The sequence below is a fragment of the Cervus elaphus genome, chromosome 33 (assembly GCF_910594005.1).
Source record: "Cervus elaphus chromosome 33, mCerEla1.1, whole genome shotgun sequence".
Lineage (NCBI taxonomy): Eukaryota > Metazoa > Chordata > Mammalia > Artiodactyla > Cervidae > Cervus > Cervus elaphus.
In genome coordinates this window covers 49,257,765-49,278,985 of record NC_057847.1, presented here as the reverse complement: position 1 = coordinate 49,278,985, position 21,221 = coordinate 49,257,765, and the positions used below count along the sequence as shown (strand labels likewise).

At 41.9% G+C, this 21,221-nt stretch overlaps 1 protein-coding gene across 6 annotated transcripts in view; it reads left to right on the top strand.

The window, feature by feature from the left end:
- Nucleotides 1-2,925: 2,925 nt before the first annotated feature.
- LYPD6B (LY6/PLAUR domain containing 6B) overlaps nt 2,926-21,221 on the top strand; it is a 234,418-nt gene continuing 216,122 nt past the window's right edge. For 4 of the 6 annotated variants that reach the window (XM_043894842.1, XM_043894839.1, XM_043894843.1 and 1 more), the window contains exon 1: nt 2,931-3,112. The gene's annotated coding sequence lies outside the window, so the exon portion shown is untranslated. Of the gene's footprint in view, nt 3,113-21,221 lie in introns of all 6 variants that reach the window. The other 2 variants (XM_043894846.1, XM_043894845.1) reach the window with 1 other exon arrangement.

Sequence of the window (21,221 nt, the reverse complement as noted above, 5' to 3'; positions counted from 1 at the left end):
GTGGATACTCTCTTAAGGAAAAACTGTAAGACATAGAATACTGAGTCCAGGTTCAAGGTTTGTGATTCCTTGATGAATTCCCACTCTGAAGTCAAATGTCAGAAGAAAATCTAAGCACCTAACTAACATCATGACCAGCAGAGTCGCTGCTCGCTGAAGGTTAGCTATTCTTTTCATGTCTCCAGCTTCTTCCTATGATCTACTAGTATTATCTTTATTTTATAGATGAGGAAGTTGGAGCATAGTGAGATTCATAGACCATGACTGGATTTTAACCTAAATGGTCTGATTCCAGAACCAGTGAACTTAAAATTCTGGGTTACCTATTAAACTGATTCTCAGATTTGCCTGTTTGAATCCATGGTTCTTTCCGATCCTAGTAATTCTGATCACTTCAGCACCTCGCCCATGTTAGTTGTAATTAATCGAGCAGTTATTATGTGCCGGGAATTATCCTAGGTACTTTATATGCATTGTTTCTTTGAAAAACATGCACAGAAAATGGTGTACATGTTAATGTACACACTGAGTGCTATGTAAAAGTAGGAAAAATTAGGAAGGTAAATATATCCCAAGGTTCAGAAAATTGGAATTATTTCCTCTTTGGATAGTTTCTCTTCCATTATACTATCAAAGATCTAGAGATGGAAAAGAACCTGAAGATTTCCTAGTTCAGGTATCATTTTCCTGGGGATCACAGCTATTCGCAAGGATTAATTTAGTTTAGATTCTCCAGGAGTCCATCAATGGTCTGGTCTTTCTTTTCAGCACTATAACGGCTAGCGGATATCAGCTGGCTCTCTTGGCACTGCCAGGCTGAGCACCATTCATTGAGCAGGTGCTTTGTGTGGGCCCCGTGCTCATGTACTTCATGTACGTTCTTTCATTTAACCTTACAATGGTATCAGCTTGTCATATTTTGGATACCCCTTTCAAGTAAAGAATTTAAAGCAGAGAGCACGTCTGATTTCATGCATACACGTTTCCCAAGCAGGAGAAATGCATAACTGAGGAAGATGCCTAGGGCTCCTCAGCAAGCCCAGAGGGGTGAGAGAGAGAGAACAGGAACACCAGAGTACAACTTGCATTTACTTTCCTGATGATTCTCAGGTTAGCCCGGGTGGCATCACCTACCAGGTTGGCCCGGCCAAGATCACACACACAGTGGGAGGATCCTAAATCACAGGGGATCACACGCTCCACTGACTCAAACCGACATGCAAGAAGGGCTGGGTCCATGTCACGTGGGTGAGACCCAGAGGGAATCCTGGGCTCAGCCTCACCTACTAGGGCCAGTGGCTGTCCCAAGGGCAGGACCATTCACAGTCCCGGGAGGGACACCAGCCTCCCCATCCACCACGGAGGGAGTGCAGCTGGGGGAGAACCCACTGGCTGGGCCATCCTCTGTGACTTTTTCCTGGGTTGGGCTTGCCCAGTGTGAAGTGGCCAGCCAGGCCAAACCACATCTTAAACACCCATCTGTGCAGGACTCACTGATGAAGGGACATGGGGTCCAAGCCTTGAGAGTGTTGAGCTTATTGTTCCGGGGAGGGGTGGCCTTGACCTCATCTTAACAGCCTCCAGTTATGGCTTCTGAGGTTTAATGTGCAGTCATTGAAGAATATTGAAATAGTTACAGGGAGGAATAGTCTCTATACAACTTTAAAGTTGTACAGTGTTTCCTGTAGTGGGCTTGAAATGGATTTCTTTAATGAGTCTGGAAATTACCATGTTAGTAGCAGCATTACACATCATCTCCTGGGTGTTTGTGTGTGAGAAGACTATTCATTTGTTCAATGAAACACTTAAGAAATATACCACATTATTTCTATCCTATTCTGACATGTCTTTGTTTTTGAAACTGTCAGGGCCTCAGTAAATACAAATGGCTCAGGTCACACCTGACCTTTGAGAAGCCGGGAAAGGCCATGGATTAGAGAACTCAGAGCAAACCCAAGCCCCATTTCTGCAGAAGGTCAAGACTTCCCATCCACATGTCTCTGTAGCCCATCGGGGCCCCCCGACTCAGCTCTGCTATCAGCTGTGGGATGTCAGGTCAGTCGCCCAAACTGAACAGGGCGGGCCTGGCAAGACAGCATTGTATGTCCGAGTTCCTCTGCCTGTAACATCTTCAGGGGGTAAAGATTTTCTGGACAGCTTCCAAAGGTGCCCCTAGGACCTTTGCAGACCTCCCACAAGTCAGCTTCTGGACTGGCACTGGGAGGGAGGTAAGCAGTACAGAGAGAATGGGTGGTCTGGAAGCCAGGCAGCTTGACTCTGGGCTCTCTGACAAAGTGGGAGGGGGGACGCTGGAGCAGACTCTGGCCTGGGGGGACCAGTGAGAGGCTGGTCACGCCTCAGTTATTCATCATCCATTAACTGAGCACCTGCTCTGCCCTTGGTTTGTTCACCTCTTAATGATTCATCATGGACAGGAGAGTTTGCTGCCCCACCTGGGGCTTACAGTCTCCAGGTGGGGAGGACATCACTATCTGAAATGACCTTATTTATAGTTTAAAGCCATTATTTAAAAAGGGGGGAGAATCATTTGAAGTGGGGATGGGAGGGCAGAACGGTTAGAAAAGGTCTTTCTGAGCTCTTCCAGTTCTGAACTTGCACTTGGCCCCCATCAATTTCACCCTGAGGCTCTTGGTTCTTGATTTCTACAGCCCACAAGAGAAGGACTGGCCTCTCCTTTTCATGTTTAGGGGGTTCCGGCTCCCACGCTCCGTGATCCATTTCCCCAGAGGGCCAGGCTGTGTGGAAACGGGCCGGGTACTGGCTCCCGGCTCCCCGCCCCTCCCAAACACTAACTGTCCCAGGTGTCACTTATTACGCGGCCGCCCGGGCCCGGTTTCCACCTCGCGGAGGATCTCCAAGGAGCCCACGTCCCAGGCTGCCGGCAGCGGGCGGGGCCCACCTGTCCCGGCCCTGCCCCGCCCCTTCCCGGGCGCCCCAGGTGGCTCGGGGCGGGGAGGAGCCGCACCCGCCGCGTCCCTCCCTGCGCGGCCACACCAAGGCCGGCCCGCCGCGAGCGCGCTCTGCGCTAGGACTGGGATCAGAGCCGGGAGCCGGGCTGGCGCGCGGAGGCCCGGCGAGCGCCGCGGCGCAGGTGAGCGGGACAGGCGCAGCGCGCTGGGGGCGGCGGGCCCCCAGCCTGGTCCCTGCGCGGCCGCGGTGGGCGATGCGGGCGCCCCTGCCCGGCGCGCCGGGGGAGCGAGGGCGCGGGGGGCGCGGCACCGCTGAGGGGTCGGGGTCGTGTCGCTGCCTGGGGGCGAACAGCTGCGAATATCTGCCCGGGACCCGGGCTGGGGTGGGCGCGGGGACAGGATCGGGGCTGCGCGGGTCTCTGAGCGGCCCAGGCGGCGCGGAGGCAGGGTTTGCCGGGCGCTGGTGGGAAGAGCAGGGGGGCCGGCTGCTGCGGAGAGCGCGGAGCTGGGCGGGGGTTCGGGCCGCGGGGGAGCCCGGAGCGAGCCCCCGCCTCTCCCTCTGCGGCGCTTCCTGGGCCCGCGCAGGTGCCGCTGCTCCTTCTGCCCGGGTCTTTACTTCTGGCGCTGCTGTTGAGAATCCGACAGACACCTGGGTTAGTTACCTGCGGCTTCCAAAAAAACTGGGTATGCGAGGCTGATCTGACTGCAGGGGGCCGCGGTTGTCAGGGTCCATCCAGGTCTGTGTGTCCTGGGTCGCTGTCGGTGTTGGGGTGGAGGCGGAGGGTTGCGCTCCATCTCCCAGGCCCTGGCCATCAGAGTGATAAAGTGGACAAAGTATAGAATTTAAATTCTAGTTGCTAGCAGTATGACCTCGAGCAAGTTACTTAATTTCGCTGATTCTGTTTGCTCAGAGGTAAGAAGGGTATTATAATCATCACAACAGTGAAGTTGTAGGATATTTCTAAAATCCATAGTAGGTTGCTTGATGAGAATTCTCTCCGTTTTTTTCGGTATCTAGTTAATGTAACACTTTGTGCCTCCCAGAGGTTCAAATTCATTTCTGAACAGAAGAGAAACAGAGGAGGTTCAGATTACCCTCCTTTAGGAGGAAAGGCGGTGATGATGGTGTGTGTTTTGTTCATGGCTAGGCCTCCTCCAGGCTATCTTAGTTCCCACCACCATCCTAGAAGCCAAGTTTTGAGAAGTGACAGCGCACAGGTCCTGAATGGAGAAGGGATGGTAACAGTTTGCTTTCAACATTATTGACTGTATTTGTCAGAATTCTTTTCTTTGGGTTGTGTTTTAGTTACTTGAAAATTGCCTTATGCTATATTGGAATTGATTGGGTCACATAAGTGAAAAGGCTGAGGGTTTCATCTGCAGGCATAGCTTGATCCAGGGCACGCATAAGGCGGCATGGCTTTCTCTTTCTCTCCTACGTATCTTAGCTCTTTTCCCCCCTGTGTTGACTGCTTCTTAGTATGGAGTGATAAAAAGCACTAGCACCTTCAGGCTTATCTGTTCCTTTGTGGGAGGGGTAGGGGGGGGATGTCTTTCTCTTCTTCCATCTCCTCCATCCTAACAGCAGGTCTTACCGATATACTAAACTAAAACTGGGCCAAGCCATCTCCATGGACAGGGAGTGGGTTTTCACGATAAGAGTGGGTACTTAGCTCAGGTGTCACTATGATAGACAGCTCCACCCCAGCTGCCCGGGACTGGGCAAGGATAGTTTCCAATGAGATGTCTGACTTCCAGGCAGATAAAAATAGGACCTGTTCATTGTAGAGTCTCAGCCTTTGCTCACCACCACCTAAAGGAAGTCTTTGGTAGAATATAGACAGCCTGTGTGCCATATTCCATCTGTCAGTTGTCAAGGCTTATCCAAGGCGTGGAAGGCGTCCTGCATATTCATCCTTTGATTTCTTATTTTGTTGTTTGCTTGTTGGTTCGTTCATTCATTCAGCATTTAGTAAGTGCCCAGTGTATGGCAGGGCCTCTGCCAAGGGTGAAAATGTTTGCTTTTGAGAATTTCACAGTTTAGTTGGAGAGGCAGATGTGCAGATAACAGAGTCTGTGACTGTTTAACTATCTGGGGACAACCAAAGCCTTCCCAAGGAAACTGTAGTTGAGCTCTGAGTCGGAGATAAGGAGAGCTGCTCTAGGAGGAAAAGTTGGAGGGACTTCCCAGGCCAAGTGGTGGGTACTCTCTGTTGTAAGTAACATTTTTAGGTTATGTGACTGTTTGCTTAAGAAGTCTCGAGGTGGGTGGTTCAAAACAGCCACAGTTTTGGGTTGGCTTCTTGAAGATTCTCTAGGTTTCTGCTCTGCCACAGGGTGATTGGAGCTCCATCATGCCTTCACATGCTAACATCTAAAACAAAAAGGGACAGAGAGGGCTTGCTTCTCAGTGAGTATCTAGACAACGAAAGTCATAATTTCTCAGAAGTTCCCTATGTCGCTGGCCAGAATGGTCATATGTCTTTGCTCAACCATCAATGGAAAAGGAGGCGAGGGTGGCTGTGATTGTCGTGGCCAAGCTGTGCTCTGGAGCTGGAGGAGGGTCACCTTCCCTGAGCACATCGGTGCCCATATCTGAAAATCAGAATTCTGTTAGCCAGGCAGAAAGTGAAACTGCCTGTCAGGCTGTTCGGTAGGCAGTCATCCGAGTCTCCCAGAGGTGGTGACAGATGATGAAAGACATGGCCTTGTGGGCAGACAGGGGAAGCTCAGGACAATAGGAGGCGTCTAGGGTGTGGCCGAGGGAGGGAAGGGGCTGAGGTTGGAGGCGCAGGTAGAGACAGGAGAACCACTCTGGCCATCACTAAGAAGCCTAAATCTCGGTCCCATCCCTCAAAGAACTTAGGCTTAGAACCTGGTGAGGTGTTTGAATCTTTCATGCTTTCACAGTGACGGCACCGGTGGCTCACTCTCTGGGGTAACTGGGGTGGCTTAGGGTGGAGGAGTTTAGGGAGGGGCTGAGTATAGTTAGAAAAAGCCTCACAGCTGCTTCTGCCCTGCCTCCCACCCCCCAGCACCCTGTCACCCTCTCCGCATCCCATATTGGGGCCATCTGCTCTCAATCATGACTTTTCAGTGTTGCTACCTGTCTTCCAACTAACAGCTAGTATTTGGTGAAGATGCGGTTAGCGGTAGGTCCTGGATTAGAGAACGATTCTCCTGATGATAGTCCAGTGAGTAGATACTTTATAACTCTGTTCGGCAGGAAACCAGCCTCTACTCTCCACTTCTTTTGGAGCATTTCACCTGTTTTCTTTGAAGCTTGAAGTGAGCTGCTGTTTGTTTCATTTGACATGGTGGACACGGTGGGCATTTGGTGTTAGATTGGGCCACCGGGGTGCTACTTCTCATGATCCTTCATCCTCAGTATCTACTTAGCATAGAACTTGGCAGAAAGATCTAGTCACTAATCCTGGAAGAAAGGAGGGAGTGGAAGGCAGCATATTTTGTTGTTTCCATCAGCAGTCCTGCCCAGGATCCCTGAAAGAGTGTGAGGGGATGAAGTAGAGAGATGCCCTGGGCAGTCAATTCATTCACACATATTTATTGAACACCCACTGTAAGGCAGACACTGCTCTGGGGATTAAAAAAAAAAAAAGTATATGAGAAGGACAAAGTCTCTGTTCTCGTGGAGCTCACACTTTACTGGACTGAGATATATTTGTTTTGTCTCCTGTGTCAGATGATGAGAAGTCCTAAAATGAAAAATAAGTTATGGGAAGACTGCAGTAGTAGTTGGCACCAAGCTGTGCACAGTGCTGGAACTCATCAGGGTTTAGTATCTCTCTGGTTTCCAGCAGAGAAATACGGCTTGCGCAGGTATGGTGTTGGAAAAAAGACCTTCAGGTGGAGGAAGAGGATTATGTATTGAATAACTTGATCTTAAAGAATTTCTTTCATGCAGAATCTCTTTGTTTGCTATACCTCACATTATCCCCAAAACGTGATTTTTTAATGACTTACAAAACATGGTGCCAAGTGACGAAATAAGTGAAGAAATATGAGCAAAGGGAAAATAAGGGTCATTTCTATCATCATTGTGTTCCATAATTGTTTAGATTTGGTAGCAGGGGAAGAAAGAAGTAGGGTGATTAAAAATGATTCATACTCAGGGTTCATTATTTAAAAGGTGACAGTGTAAAGTTTTGATGTCCCAACGTTATAACTCATTTGGGTGTGTGTGAAAAGAGCTAGTTTTATTTGATAGGAAAAAATAGTCTCTTTATTAAAGTTGTGCATGCAAATTATCTTCTGAGTTCAAAGAAAATTAATAGAATTGTTTTTAAGGCCAGTTTAAAGTGCCCAAAGGTTAACAGAGATCAAAAGCATAATTCCAAAATTAAAGCAATATAGTATAAAAAATTAGTGAGAAGTTGAGTTTAGTCTGATTACTAGCTGGGAAAAATATACAAATTCAAATAAAAATTTATAAAATAGAAGTGTTATGCAAAGGTAATTTTGATTACCTATTTTTATTGGATTGTTTGTTTTCTTATTGAGTTTTGAGAGTTCTTTACATAATCTGGGCTTCCCTAGTGGCTCAGATGGTAAAGAATCTGCCTGCAATGCGGGAGACCAGAGTTCAATCCCTGGGTCAGGAAGATCCCCTGGAGAACGAAATGGCAACCCACTCCAGTGTTCTTGCCTGGAGAATTCAATGGACAGAGGAGCCTGATGGCTATAGTCCATTGGGTCACAAAGAGTCAGACATGACTGAGTGACTAATACTAATACTACATAATCTGGATATATATCTTGTGTCAGAAACGATTTTCAGAGATATTCTCTCATCCTGTGCCGATCTTTTTATTCCTATAACAGTGTCTTTGTTAGGGCAAAAGTTTTTAAACTTTGGTAAACCAATTTATTAGTCTTTTCTTCTGGAAGTTTTCTACTACATTTTCTTCACAGTTCTGTGATTTACATTTAGGTGTAGGATTCATTTTGGGTTAATTTTTGTGTAGCATGTGAACTGTGAGTCAAGCAATTTTCTTTCATAGCACATGGAATTCTAGTTCTTTCAGCATCATTTGTTGAAAAGACTATTTTTTCCCTATTGAGTTGTCTTGATATTTTGTTGATAATCAGTAAGGTATAATCAAAGGTTTATTTTTGGATTACCAGTTTTATGCCATTGATCTTAATACCTACTTTATACCACCACTTCACTGTCTTGATACTGTGACTTTATAATAAATTTTGAAAGCAGGTAGTATAAGTCCTCCGATTTTATTCCTTTTCAAACTCATTACGGCTCTCCTAGTTCCTTTGCCTTTTCATGTAAGTTGCAGAGATCTACAAAAAATCCTGCTGGGATTTTGAGTGGGATTGCGTTGTATCTGTAGATTCATTTAGGAGGACATCTTTAGAATATTGAGTGTTCCAGTTCATGAACACAGTATGGCCTATCTCTTTATTTCTGTTTTTATTTTTCTATCAGCATTCAGTAGTATTCAGGATATAGATCTTTCACATGTTTTGTTAGATTTATACTTAAGTGTTTCATTTTTGATATTGTTTTTGTTGCTCATATACAGAAATACAATAGATTTTTGTATGTTGACATTGTATTCTGTTACCTTGCTAAAGTCAATTATTGTAGGAGGTTTATTTGTAAATTCTTTGGGATTTTTTACATATGAAGTCATATCATCTGTGAATAAAGGCAGCTTTATTTCTTCCTTTCCAGTCTGGTTGCCTTTTATTTCTTTTTCTTGACTTAATCAACTGGTTAAGAATTCTAGTTGAATGTTGAATAGGAGTGATGAGAGAGAATATCCTTGTTTTGTTTCTTATAATAAGGGTGAAATAAATTTTCATGATGAAATATGGTGTTAGCTGAGTTTTCCACCTGAGGTTAAGGAATTTCCCTTTTATTCTAGTTTACTGAGTTTTTATTATGGATGGGTTTTGAATTTTGTTGAATTCTTTTTTTCCCAACTGTTGACAGGATCATGTGATTTATTCATATTCACTATGGTGAGTTACACTGATTGCTTTTCAACTGTTGAAACAGCTTTGTGTTCCTAGGATAAATTCTACTTGATTGTGATGTATTTTTGGAAGAGACTCTGTAGGACTGCTATTTCTTCCTTCAGTGTTTGGTAGAATTTATTAGTGAAACCGTCTTGGCCTAGAGTTTTCTCTGATGGAAGGTTTTTAAACTACAAATTTAACTTCTTTAGTAGATATAGGACAATTCTGGCTACTCAGTTTTTCTTGATAAGTTTCAATAGTTTTTATTTTCCAAGGAATTGGTCTTCTTCACCTAAGTTGTCAAACTTATGGATATAGAATTGTTTGTGGTATTCTCCTGTTATCCATTTAATGTCTTTGGGGTCTGTAGTGATGTTCCCCATTTCATTTCTGATATTGGTAATTTGTGTCTTCAATAATTTTCTTAGTCTGTCTAGAAGTTTATTAACTTTATTGATCTTTCAAAGATCCAGACTTTTTTTTTTTTCAGACTTTTATTTCATTGATTTTGTATCTTTTTCTGTTTTCTTTTTTTCCTCCAAGCTTATTTATTTTTAATTGAAGGAAATTTTATTTTCAATTTTATTGATTTCTCTTCTAGTTATTTCCTTCCTTCACCTTGCTTAGGGTTTAATTTATACTCCTGTTTTCTTAAGGGGTAGGCTCTTATTACTGATCTGAGACTTTTCCTCTGTTTTAATATAAGCATTTAGTGCTATAAATTTCCCTTTAACCACTGCTCTAGCTGCATTCCACAATTTTGATATGTGTATTTTCATTTATTTAAGTTAAAATATTTAAAAATTTTCTTTGAGAGTTCCTCTTGACTCATGTGTTATTTTAAAGTATGTCATTTAATTTTCAAGTACTTGGGAATTTTCCCAAAGTCTTCCTGTTACTGATTTCTAGTTTAATTCTATTATTATCTCATAATAGAATTTGTGTGATTTTTATTCTAAGTTTGTTCACATTATTTTATGGCCCACAATATGGTTTATGGTGAATGTTCAGTTGAAAATAATCTGCATTCTTATTGCTGGTTAGAATATTTGGGAAATATTAAGTTGTCTGATAAGGTTGTTCAGGTCTCTTATGTCCTTATTGACTGTCTACTACTTTTATCGATAAGAGAAGCATGTTAGAATCTCCAACTACAGTTGTGGATTTTAAAATTTCTTTCAGTTCTATCACTTTTTGATTCATATATCTTGACCATTTGTTCTTAAGTGCAACTTTAATAATATAATAGCCAGTTATTTTACCAGTGAAAGCAAGTTTATTCAGAAATAGCCTGAGGAACTGCAATTCAGGATATGTGAACTATGGTGGGTCATATGCAAATACAAAGAACATGGAAAGGGAACTTGCTTTTATAGGAAAAAGCAGAAACTTGGAAGGGGCTGTAATTACCAAATAATTTTTTTGTTGTAAGCTGAGAGTCAGTTGTATGGAGGCTTCTCATTGGTTGTATTGCTATAGTCCCTGACTGGGCTGTCCTCCAGAGCAAAGTTTTCTTATCTCTGCTGTATAGTAGTCAACACCTTCCTGTTTGGAGTTAATTTATGATGCATGGTAGGGAGTAAGAGTTCCCCCTACAGGTCTGTCTCAACTCCAGTTTTAGCTGTGCATGCTAAGTCTCTTTGTGGCCCCGTGAACTGTAACCTACCAGGCTTCTCTGTCCATGGATTTCCCAGGCAAGAGTACTGGAGTGGGTTGTCATGCCCTCCTTCAGGGAATCTTCCCCACCCAGGGATTGAACCTGCATCTCTTATGTCTCCTGCATTGGCAGGTGGTTTCTTTACCTCTAGTGCCCCCTGGGAAGTCAGGTTTCTTTAATTCCATAGTGGAAACACTCTTAGGATTATGTCCTCTTGGAAAAGTGATCCTGTTCTCATTATGTAATATTCCTCTTTATTCATGTTATAACTCCTTGTTCTGGGATCTACTTTGGGTGTTGATAATATAGCTACTCCTGCTTTCTTTTGCTTAGTGTTTGCATCCATATCTTTTCATGTTCTTTTTTTTTTTTAATATATTTTTATTTGGAGGAAAACTGCTTTACAGTGTTATGTTGGTTTCTGCCATACAACAACGCGAATCAGCTGTAATTATACACATATACTTCTTGGTCCCCCTTCGCCTCCCCACCTCCCTGCCCCTGTCCCACACCTCTAGGTCATCACAGGGCACTAGGCTAGGCTCCCTGTGTTATAAAACAACTTCTTACCAGCTATCTATTTTACACATGATAGTGTGTATATATATATATATATCTATGCTACTTTTTCTATTCATTCCACTCTCTCCTTCCCCTACTGTGTCCACAAATCCACTCTCTATATCTGCATCTCCATTCCTTTCCTGCAAGTAGATTAATCAATGCCATTTTCTAGATACCATATATTAATATATGTGCTAATATATGATATTTGTTTTTCTCTTTCTGACTTACTTCACTCTGAATAACAGACTCTAGGTTCATCCACCCTACTATAACTGCCTCAAATTCATTCTTTTTTATGGCTGAGTAATATTCCATTGTATATATGTGCAACATCTTCATCCATTCATCTATCAATGGATGTCTAGGTTGCTTCCATGATGTTTTCTTAATTTTAACCTGCCTGTGTCTGTATATTTAGACCTCTGATAGTTGGATCTTCCTTTTTAAATGAATCTAACAGTATCTGTCTTTTAGTTGGTGTGTTAGACTCTTCATATTTACTGTGGTGTTAATATGGCTTAATTAAAAACTTACCACCTTGTTAGTTATTTTTCCATTTGTTCCATTTTTCCCTACAACTTGAGCATTTATGTTTCTCTTTTATCTCTACTTCTTTTTTATGCTTCTTCAACGTTTTTAGTGATTGCTTTGGAGTGTTTATATTTGTATATCCTTAATTAGAGTCTACTTTCAAGTAATATTACACTCTTTCACATGTAGTCTAAAGACCTTGCAGCAGTATATTCTGAATCCTTCTTTTCCATCCTTTGTGCTATTATCATCATCATTTTTCTTCTATGTGTGCTGTAAGCAAAACATTGCTACTATTTTTGCTTTAGACTAGGTGTCAGCAACCTTTTTTGTAAAGGTCCAGAAAGTAAATATATTGGTCTGAGGTCATATCTGGTCCCTATTCTGTGTTCTTCTTTTCTTCTTAAATAACACTTTGAAAATATAAAAATCATTCTTTGCTCATAGGTCATACTAAAACAGACTTTGGTTGCCATTTCCTTTTCCAGGGGCTCTCCCCAACCTGGGGATCAAATCTACATCTCCTGTGTCTCTGGCATTGGCAGGTGGGTTTGTTATCTCTGAGCTACCAGGGAATCCCTAAAATAGACTTTGGGCTGGATTTGGTTTGCAGGTTGTAGTTTTCTGACTCTTGCTTAAAACATTCAGTTACCTTTTATAGCAGTTAAAAATAAAGAAGAATTGTATTTGACTTTTGTTTATTCTATTTCTAGCACTTTAAAATAGATCCAAGTTTCTGTCTGACATCATACTCCTTCTGCCTATAAAACCTCAGTATTTATTGTAGTGTAAGTCTCTTGGCAATGAATTCTCTCAATTTCTGTTGGCCTATTGCAGTTATTTCTTGTTCATTTTGGAAAGATATTTTCCCTAGGTAAAGAATTCTGGGATGACACTTTTTATACCTTTCAGCACTTTGGAGATGTTGCTTCATTTTCTTACCTGCATACCTTCTGACAAAGTGTCTTCTGTAATTCTTGTCTTTGTTCCTTTGTATATAATGTTTCATTCCCCCCCACTTTGAGATTTTGTTTTGTGTTTAGTTGTCAGCTGCTTTAATACAGTATGCCTCTGTGTGTGTATGTGTGAACATGCATGCACGTTCTTGGTATTTATCCTCCACAGTGTTTTTGAGCTGCTTGTTTCTGTGGTTTTGTATCTGTCATTAATTTTAGAAAATTCTCAGCAATTATTTCTTCAAATATTTCTTCTTCTTTCTCCTTCTGAAATTTTGACTACACCTACATTAGGACTTTTGGTATTAGTTCACAGCTATTGGACACTTTGTCTTGTTTCTACTATTGAGAGCATTCTTCATTTCTGGTACTGTGTTTAGCATTTCAAGCATTTCCATTTGATTATTTCTTACAGTTTCTGTGTTAAAATTATACATTTGATCTTTCATGTTGTCTACCCTCTTTTCCATTAGAATCTTTGACCATTGATTATGGTTATTTAAAATCTGGTGTGTCTGATAACTTCCCCATCTGTGTGGTATCTGAGTCTAGTTCTGTTAATGTCTGTGTCTCTTGGCAGTGTTGTTTTTTCTTCTTGTATGTTCTGTAATATTTTGTCAAGACATGGACATCTCGTGTAAGACATTAGAGACTGAGATAGTTTTCATGCTTGGAAATGGGAATGCCTCCCTGTTTCCACTAGGCCTTTAGTGTGGGGAGTTGATCGGTCTGGTTGGGAGTTGACTGGATTTGAAATTTCTTGTGGGTATACTTCTCCTCAATGCCCCACAGACTCCAGCTTCCTCTAGTGATACCCTGAGTTAAGAGTTGGGGCTGGTTTGCTGCAGGGCTTGTCTCACTGTTGCATTGTCAGCCTCAGGTCTTCCTTGTGCCCTGTGTCTCAGAGCGGTCCCTGTCTATGCTCTTTCATCCCCCTCAGTAGCTCCCCATTGGTATTTGGTACTTGTGTCCAGGTGCATCTGCCTTGGGTAAGCAAGTGCTTGTCCTATCTCCTTCTTCAGGTGCCTGGTTCTCAAATTCTGGGCTAGTTTGTTCCCCTGTGACCTCAGCTGTCTAATAGACTCAAGAGAGTTGTGAACTTGCAGTTTATCTGTTTTATTTGTAAGCATGGGAGTAATACTCTTTTCAGCTTTCTGTACCTGGAGCAGAATCTAAACCCTTGATTTGATGTTTTCCATCCAATTCTTTTTATGATCTTCATGTACAATCCTGGTGCTGTTTTCCTTCCCTCTGTGCTTTATTAAATGCCATTTTTACATTTTACACATATAAATCAGTGGTTTGCAACTTTTACCTGGGGAACGTGACACAAAATACAAATCTTGGGCCCCAGTGTTTTAGTTGAGATATGTTGCGATCCAAGCGTGGGTATCTTTTACAAGTTCCCCAGATGATTCTGATGTACACCTAGGCTGAGAGCCCTCAGTCCAAGTACCATTTACAGTGTTTCCTTTCACAGAGGTACTGTTGCAATAAAAATAACCAAATGAAATTTCACCTCTGTGACTTCATGGAGTTGTTTCCCTTCTAATTGTTCCTTCAGTGGTAATTAAGGGCCTGTGGTCTAGACCTGACAGTCTCATACATGGGGCGGATACTTAGAATTCTTCACATTTAACTTTCCACCAATGTGAATATCCTCCTTGACAATCTATGGCTTTGGCGCTGCTTGGAGTCTTGCAGAGGCTGGAAGCTGTCTGCCATTCGCAATAATAAACCCTCTTGTGAGGCAGTTTCACTTGTTTGAGGGGTTTTCCTTCTTTTGAAATGTGTCTTTCTAATAATATTTGTCTAATTCAGACTTTGCAAACTGTTAAGAAATCCATTTGTGTGACCCAGTGCACGTACCTGTGTGTACACACATGCACACTCACCTTTATGACAAGCATCTTACGAAACAGCACTTACTGCAAGTGTTCTACCTCTAAATTGACCTCATGGCCCCACTATGGGTTGTTTCTTGTAGTATGAAAAATGCTTACTGAGCCTGTCTTCCATTAGACAAGCTTCCAAAACTTCCATGACCACTCTTCTGGCTCCCCAAGAGTTTTCATGTGCCCGGTGTAGTACTGGTTCTCTCAGCTGTGTTCAGCTTCCTCACTGCCCTGGCCAGTGTCCCACACTAGGTGGACTTCAGTGTGTGGTGTCTTCTGCAAATGAATGGCCTAGTTCAAAGGTCAGGGCTGTGTAAGTGGCAGGTCAGTTCAGAGTAGAGAAGGTCCCTTGTTGTTCCGTAGATAGCATTTCACTCCCATGGCCCAAATTCAGTGGGATGTAAATTGAAGCCATCTCTTGAGGAACGTTGTTGATGGCTTTTCTTTGGAGCTTATCCAAAGCTCTTACTTTCTTTTTTTTTTTAATGTTAATTACATGTTATTCTACATATGGGTCTTTAATTCCCAAGAGACTGTGAACTCCTTAGATATCAAGAAGAATATTTCCTTCTTTTTCTCCATAGTGAACAGCACACAAAATTTCGTTTGTTCAGTTATTCTTAGAAAACTGTGTTCCCAGTCAAGAAATTTTGGCCTTTAGCACTATTGCTTTGCTCACAATTATGCTACCAATTTTATCTTAACTTACCAAGGGGTCTGTGGACAAAGTGGGAACTAGATGAACTTGTCACCTTAGTACTCATGCACGAGACACTGTAGCAAGTCTTGGGTGAGATGCCCAATATGTCACAGCCTACAGCCTGACTGGGGCCACGTGCCATGCATGATGTGTCAGTGAGCTATGTAGGGTTATGTTCTTTTGGAGGTCACAGGTGAAAGAAAGGTCACACTACTGGTCAGGAAAGTCTTGATTTTGACCTTGAAGATAAGCATCAGGCATATGGAATGGACAGTATTTGGAGGTGGGGAGGATTTGGAGGGAGAAGAACACTATGTTAATAGTCTCCCAAATTCTATAACATCTTAGCTCTCTCATGGGGTGACTTGGATTTGTGGGATCTGGGAGAAACTGTAGGTAATATACAGAGGGAAATCTAATTTACATTGTTTCTGTACAAAGGATAGAGAGCAACAGAAGGTAACAGGCTCAACTTCCCTCACCCTCGTCCCCAGTGTCTGAATTCTCAGGGACACTGACGTTGACAGATGTAGTGTGGAGGGGCTTCTTGTGTTCATCTTTCCAGGGGCCACCTCAGGCCTGGTAGTTCAGCTCTGCCTCTCTGTGGCTTCCATCAGCTTTTGGAGCAAGCATCCACAGCCACTGACCTAATTTTTTCTACTTTATCTTCTCAGAGGGCTCATAAGAAATGTACATTCTTAAAGTACATCACGTGTACCACTGTTTGTGATCCACTGCACCCATGAGACAGTCTTATGAGTATTCTTGTGAAAGTGACACCATCAGCATACTGCCTAAAAGCTGGATATTCATCATTGATGCCTTATTGAAAACATCTCATTCATCTTGAGACTATTTTGCTATGGTAGATAAATAGGGATGGGAGTACATTATGAAGAAACAGGCACTGTGTGTGTGGTATTTGTCCCTTAGTGAGCAGTGAGAAGTTCAGTTCTTAAGCAACTATAGGAGTCATTAGAACAAAGTGTACATCATACATTTCTCTTAGAATCCAGTGCCAAGATGGTAGTTTATATCCTGGGAAGAACTGATAAATCAAGCAGTGGAGACTTATATAAGTCTTCATTTCTCTCTGTGCCTTGGCAGTCAGGAGGCCTAGAGCTAAATGTGAAAATACTCAACCATCATGATAATTTTATTTCAAGTTCTCAGGACAAAAATTTCCTTTATTAAATCATATTTCATCTTTTTAAAAACAGTAACTTTTTTTCTTATTACCTCAGTCATACATGTTCATTATAAAAAACGTGGAAAATAACAGATTTACCTCCCTCATCAGATATTTTTCTGCCCTATAGTAGCTGACATTGTTTTAATCTTTTTCATTTTTGCTAAGCATATGTGTGTCTGTATTTGTTTCTTAAAAAATGAAATGATACCTCTTGGTGGTGGTTTCATTGCTAAGTCATGTCCGACTCTTGCCATCGCATGGACTGTAACCCACAAGGCTCCTCTGTCTATAGGATTTTCCAGGCAAGTATTTTGGAGTGGTTGCCATTCCCTTCTCCAGGGGATCTTCCTGACCCAGGGATTGAACCCGGGTCTCCTGTACTGCAGGCAGATCCTTTACCAACTGAACTACTAGTGAAGCCCAAGCATATGTATGTATGTATTTTTTCCTTAAAAAATGAAATGATCCCTCTTACACTCTATTAAAGCTTTAAAAGATGTAACCTTTGTAAACAGCTTCCATGTCATTAAATACTCCTGCACAGCCTTATTTTTAACAGCTGGTGTAATACTCCACCATAAGGCCACATCTCGGACTTTTAGCTTGAAGTTAGCCTTCTACTCTCATAAACAACTCTGTCATGTATATTCTTGTAGGTAAACCTCCGAGCATATCCACAATTATTTCCGTAAGGTATTTTCAAGAAATGACATGGTTGCTTTAAGGGCTGTAATATTCTTAAGGCTTTAGATATGTATTGCCATGTTGTTGTCCAGAAAGCATGAGCTAGTCACCTAAAATTTGAGAGTGCCTCTTCCCTAAGCCTCTTGCAGTTCCAAGGCGATGATTTTTCAGAATTTGTCAGGAGGCAGAATTCTGGCTATGGCCACATGAGGAAGTTGCACATCTTCTTCCCCAGAAAGCAACTCTACATCTGGACAAAATTAGCAGAAACAGCCATTCTCATCCCTCTGGTACCCATCCATCACACCACATCCATCTGCGAAGCTGCCCCGCCCTGTGGTGCAGAGGCGTTGTCTCAGCAGCGGAGGGTCAGCAGGGGAGGGCCCGCCCTTTGCTGCCCAGATCAGAGGGACTTGCTCCATCTGTGGTGGGTGATGCCTGCTCCCAGCGAGGGTTTCTCCAGATCCCTTCTCCCTGTCAGTTTACTTTGAATCTTAAAAAAAAAAAACCCAACCAACAGTATTCTTTTATCTAAACATTTTTATTTATTACTGGAAAAGTGGAAAATAAACACAAAGAAATGTAAAAGCATCTCTAAGGCCTCTTGGTGTGTATTCTTCTGTATCGGCTCATTTCAGTGGAACTTTCTGCAGTGGAAGTTTCTGGAACTCTATGCCGTCCAATACAGTAGCCACTGTTGTATGTGCTTACTGAGCCCCTGATGTGGCCAGTATAACTGAGGATCTGGATTCTTAACTTTTGTTAATCTTATGAATTTAAATATGCACATGGACTAGTGGCTATAGTTTGGGCTGCCTAGTTCTATTATTTCTATAATATGGGGGCATGAATACATACATATATAGTTTAAAAGCTGGAATCAAGATTGCAGGGAGAAATATCAACAACTTCAGATATGCAGATGATACCACTCTAATGGCAGAAATTGAAGAGAAACTAAAGAACCTGTTGATGAGGGTGAAGGAGGAGAGTGGAAAAAACTGGCTTAAAGCTCAGTATTAAAAAATTAAGATCATGGCATCCAGCCCCATCACTTCATGTCTAATAGAAGGGGAAAAGGTGGAAGCAGTGACAGATTTCCTCTTCTTGCCCTCTAAAATCACTGCAGATGGTGACTGCAGCCATGGAATTAGAAGATGATTGCTTCTTGTCAGGAAAGCTGTGACAAACCTAGACAGTGTGTTAAAAAGCAAAGGCATCACTTTGCTGACAAAGGTCCATATAGTCAAGGCTATGGTCTTTCCAGTAGTCAGTACGGATGTGAGAGCTGGGCTATAAAGAAGGCAGAGTGCAGAAGAGTTGATGCTTTTGAATTACGGTGCTGGAGAAGACTTTGAGAGTCCTTTGGACTGCAAGGAGATAAAACTAGTTGATCTTAAGGGAGATCAACCCTGAAAACTCACTGGAAGGACTGATGCTGAAGCTTCAGTACTTTAGCCACCTGATGCAAAGAGCTGACTCATTGGAAAAGACCCTGATGCTGGGAAAGATTGAAGGTAGAGGAGGGTGATAGAGGATGAGATGTTTGGATGGCATCACTGACTCAATGGACATGAGTTTGAGCAAACTCAAGGAGATATTGAAGGACAGGAAATCCTGGAATGCTGCAGTCCATGGAGTCGAGAAGAGCTGGACATGACTTGGTGACTGAACCACAGCAGCAGCAGCTACGTAGTTTAAAAAAACAAAAATACGATCATACTTCATATTTTGTATCCCTCTTTTTTCAGTTAACAGTTTATCAATAAATATCATTTTCACAGGTGACTCCTTAAACTGAGTGAATGTGCCATAGTTGGCTTAACAAAATCTCTGTTGTGCCTTCAAGCTATTTCCAGTAATTTGACACTGTAAACAACATTACAGATAAACCTTAGAGCTAAAGTTGTGACTTCATAATTATTTATGGAGGATAAATTCTTAGAATTTATCAGGTAAATTTTGATACTCTTTTCCAGACCCCTCTTCTAAGAAATTCTGCCAGTGAACATTCTCACCAGCATGAAAATATGGGAAAATATCTCACTGTTATTACTGTTAATTGTAAATTGAGGTAAATACACGTGCCATAAAATCCACCCTTTTAAAATATATACACTTCAGTGGTTTTTAATACATTCACAGAGTTGTGCAGCCGTCACCACTATCTAATTCCTGTATGTTTCTAAGACTCCACAAAGACATCTCATACCTATTAACAATCACTCCCCATTCCCTCCATCCCTCAGCCCCTGGAAATCTCTGATCTACTCTCTAGCATATGGATTTGCATATTCTGGACATTTCATATAAATGGAATCATCCAACTCAATATTCAGAAGACTAAAATCATGGCGTCTGGTCCCATCGCTTCATGGCAAATAGATGGGGAAACAATGGAAGCAGTGACAGACTTTATTTTCTTGGGCTCCAAAATCACTGCAGATGGTGACTGCAGCCATGAAATTAAAAGATGTTTGCTCCTTGGAAGAAAAGCTATGACCAACCTAGACAGCATATTAAATAGCAGAGAGATTACTTTGCTGACAAAGGTCCATTTAGTCAAAGCTATGGTTTTTTCAATAGTCATGTATGGATGTGAGAGTCAGACCATAAAGAAGGTTGAGCACTGAAGAATTGATGCGTTTGAACTGTGGTGTTGGAGAAGACTCTTGGGAGTCCCTTGGACTATAAGGAGATCAAATCAGTCAATCCTCAAGGAAACCAGTCCTGAATATTGACTGATGCTGAAGCCGTAATACTTTGGCTACCTGATGTGAAGAGCTGACTCATTTGAAAAGACCCTGATGCTGGGAAAAATTGAAGGTGGGAGGAGAAGGGGACGACAGAGGATGAAATGGTTGGGTGGCATCACTGACTCAGTGGACATGAATTTGAGCAAACGGTGGGAGATGGTAAAGGACAGGGAAATCTGGCATGGTGCAGTCTAAGGGGTCACAGAGTTGGACACTGTTGAGTGACAGAACAATAAATATGCAGCCTTTTGTGTCTAACTTTCTTAGCATAATGTCTTCAAGATTTAAGGTTCATAAACCAGTACTTCATTCTTTTTATGACTGGAAAATATGCTATTGCATGGATAGATCATGTTTTGTATATTCATTCATCTTGATGGAGATTTGGGTTGTTTTCTTTCTTTTTTTTCCCACTATTGTAAATAATGCTTCTACGAACATCCATGTACAGATTTTTGTGTGGAAATGTTTTCATTTTTTTGGATATATGCCTAGGAGTGGAACTGCTGGATTATGTGGTTAAGTCTACATTTGACTGTTTGAGGAACTGCCAGACTGTATCCAAAGCAGCTGTCATTTTGCATTCCCACCAGCAATGTGTGATGGTTCCAACTTCTTTACATCCTCCTCCACACTTTTTATTGTCCATGTTTTTGCTTATAGCCATCTTAGTGCATGTGAAGTAGTATCTCTTTCTGGTTTCAATTTGCATTTTTTCTGCTAATGATGTTGAGTACCTTTTATGTGCTTATTGGCCACTTATTTATCTTCTTTGAAGAAATGTTTATTAAGATAACTTTGCCAAATTTATTTGGGTTATTTGTCTTTCTATTTTAGAGTTGAGAGAGGTCTTTATATATTCCGGATACCACACCCTCATCAGATGTATGATTTACAAATATTTTCTATCCTTCTGTAGGTTATCTTTTCATTTCCTTGCTAATATACTTTGAAACACAAAAGTTTTAATTTTTATAACATCCTATTTATGTTTTGTTTTCCATTATGCTTTTGTTGTCATATCTAAGAAACCACTGCCTAATCCGAAATCACACAAGTTTACTTCTAATAGTTTTATAATTTTAGCTTTTCCATTTAGATATTTGACCTGTTGTTATTCAGTCACTAAGTTGTGTCCGACTCTTTGTGACCCCATGGACTGTAGCCCATCAGCCTCCTCTGTCCTCCACTATATCCCAGAGTTTGCTCAAATTCATGTCCATTAAGTTGGTGATGCTATCTAACCATCCCATCTTCTGTTGCCCCCTTCTCCTTTTGCCTTCAATTTTCTCAGCATCAGGGTCTTTTCTAATGAGTTAGCTCCTTGCATCAGGTGGCAAAGACTTTAGAACTTCA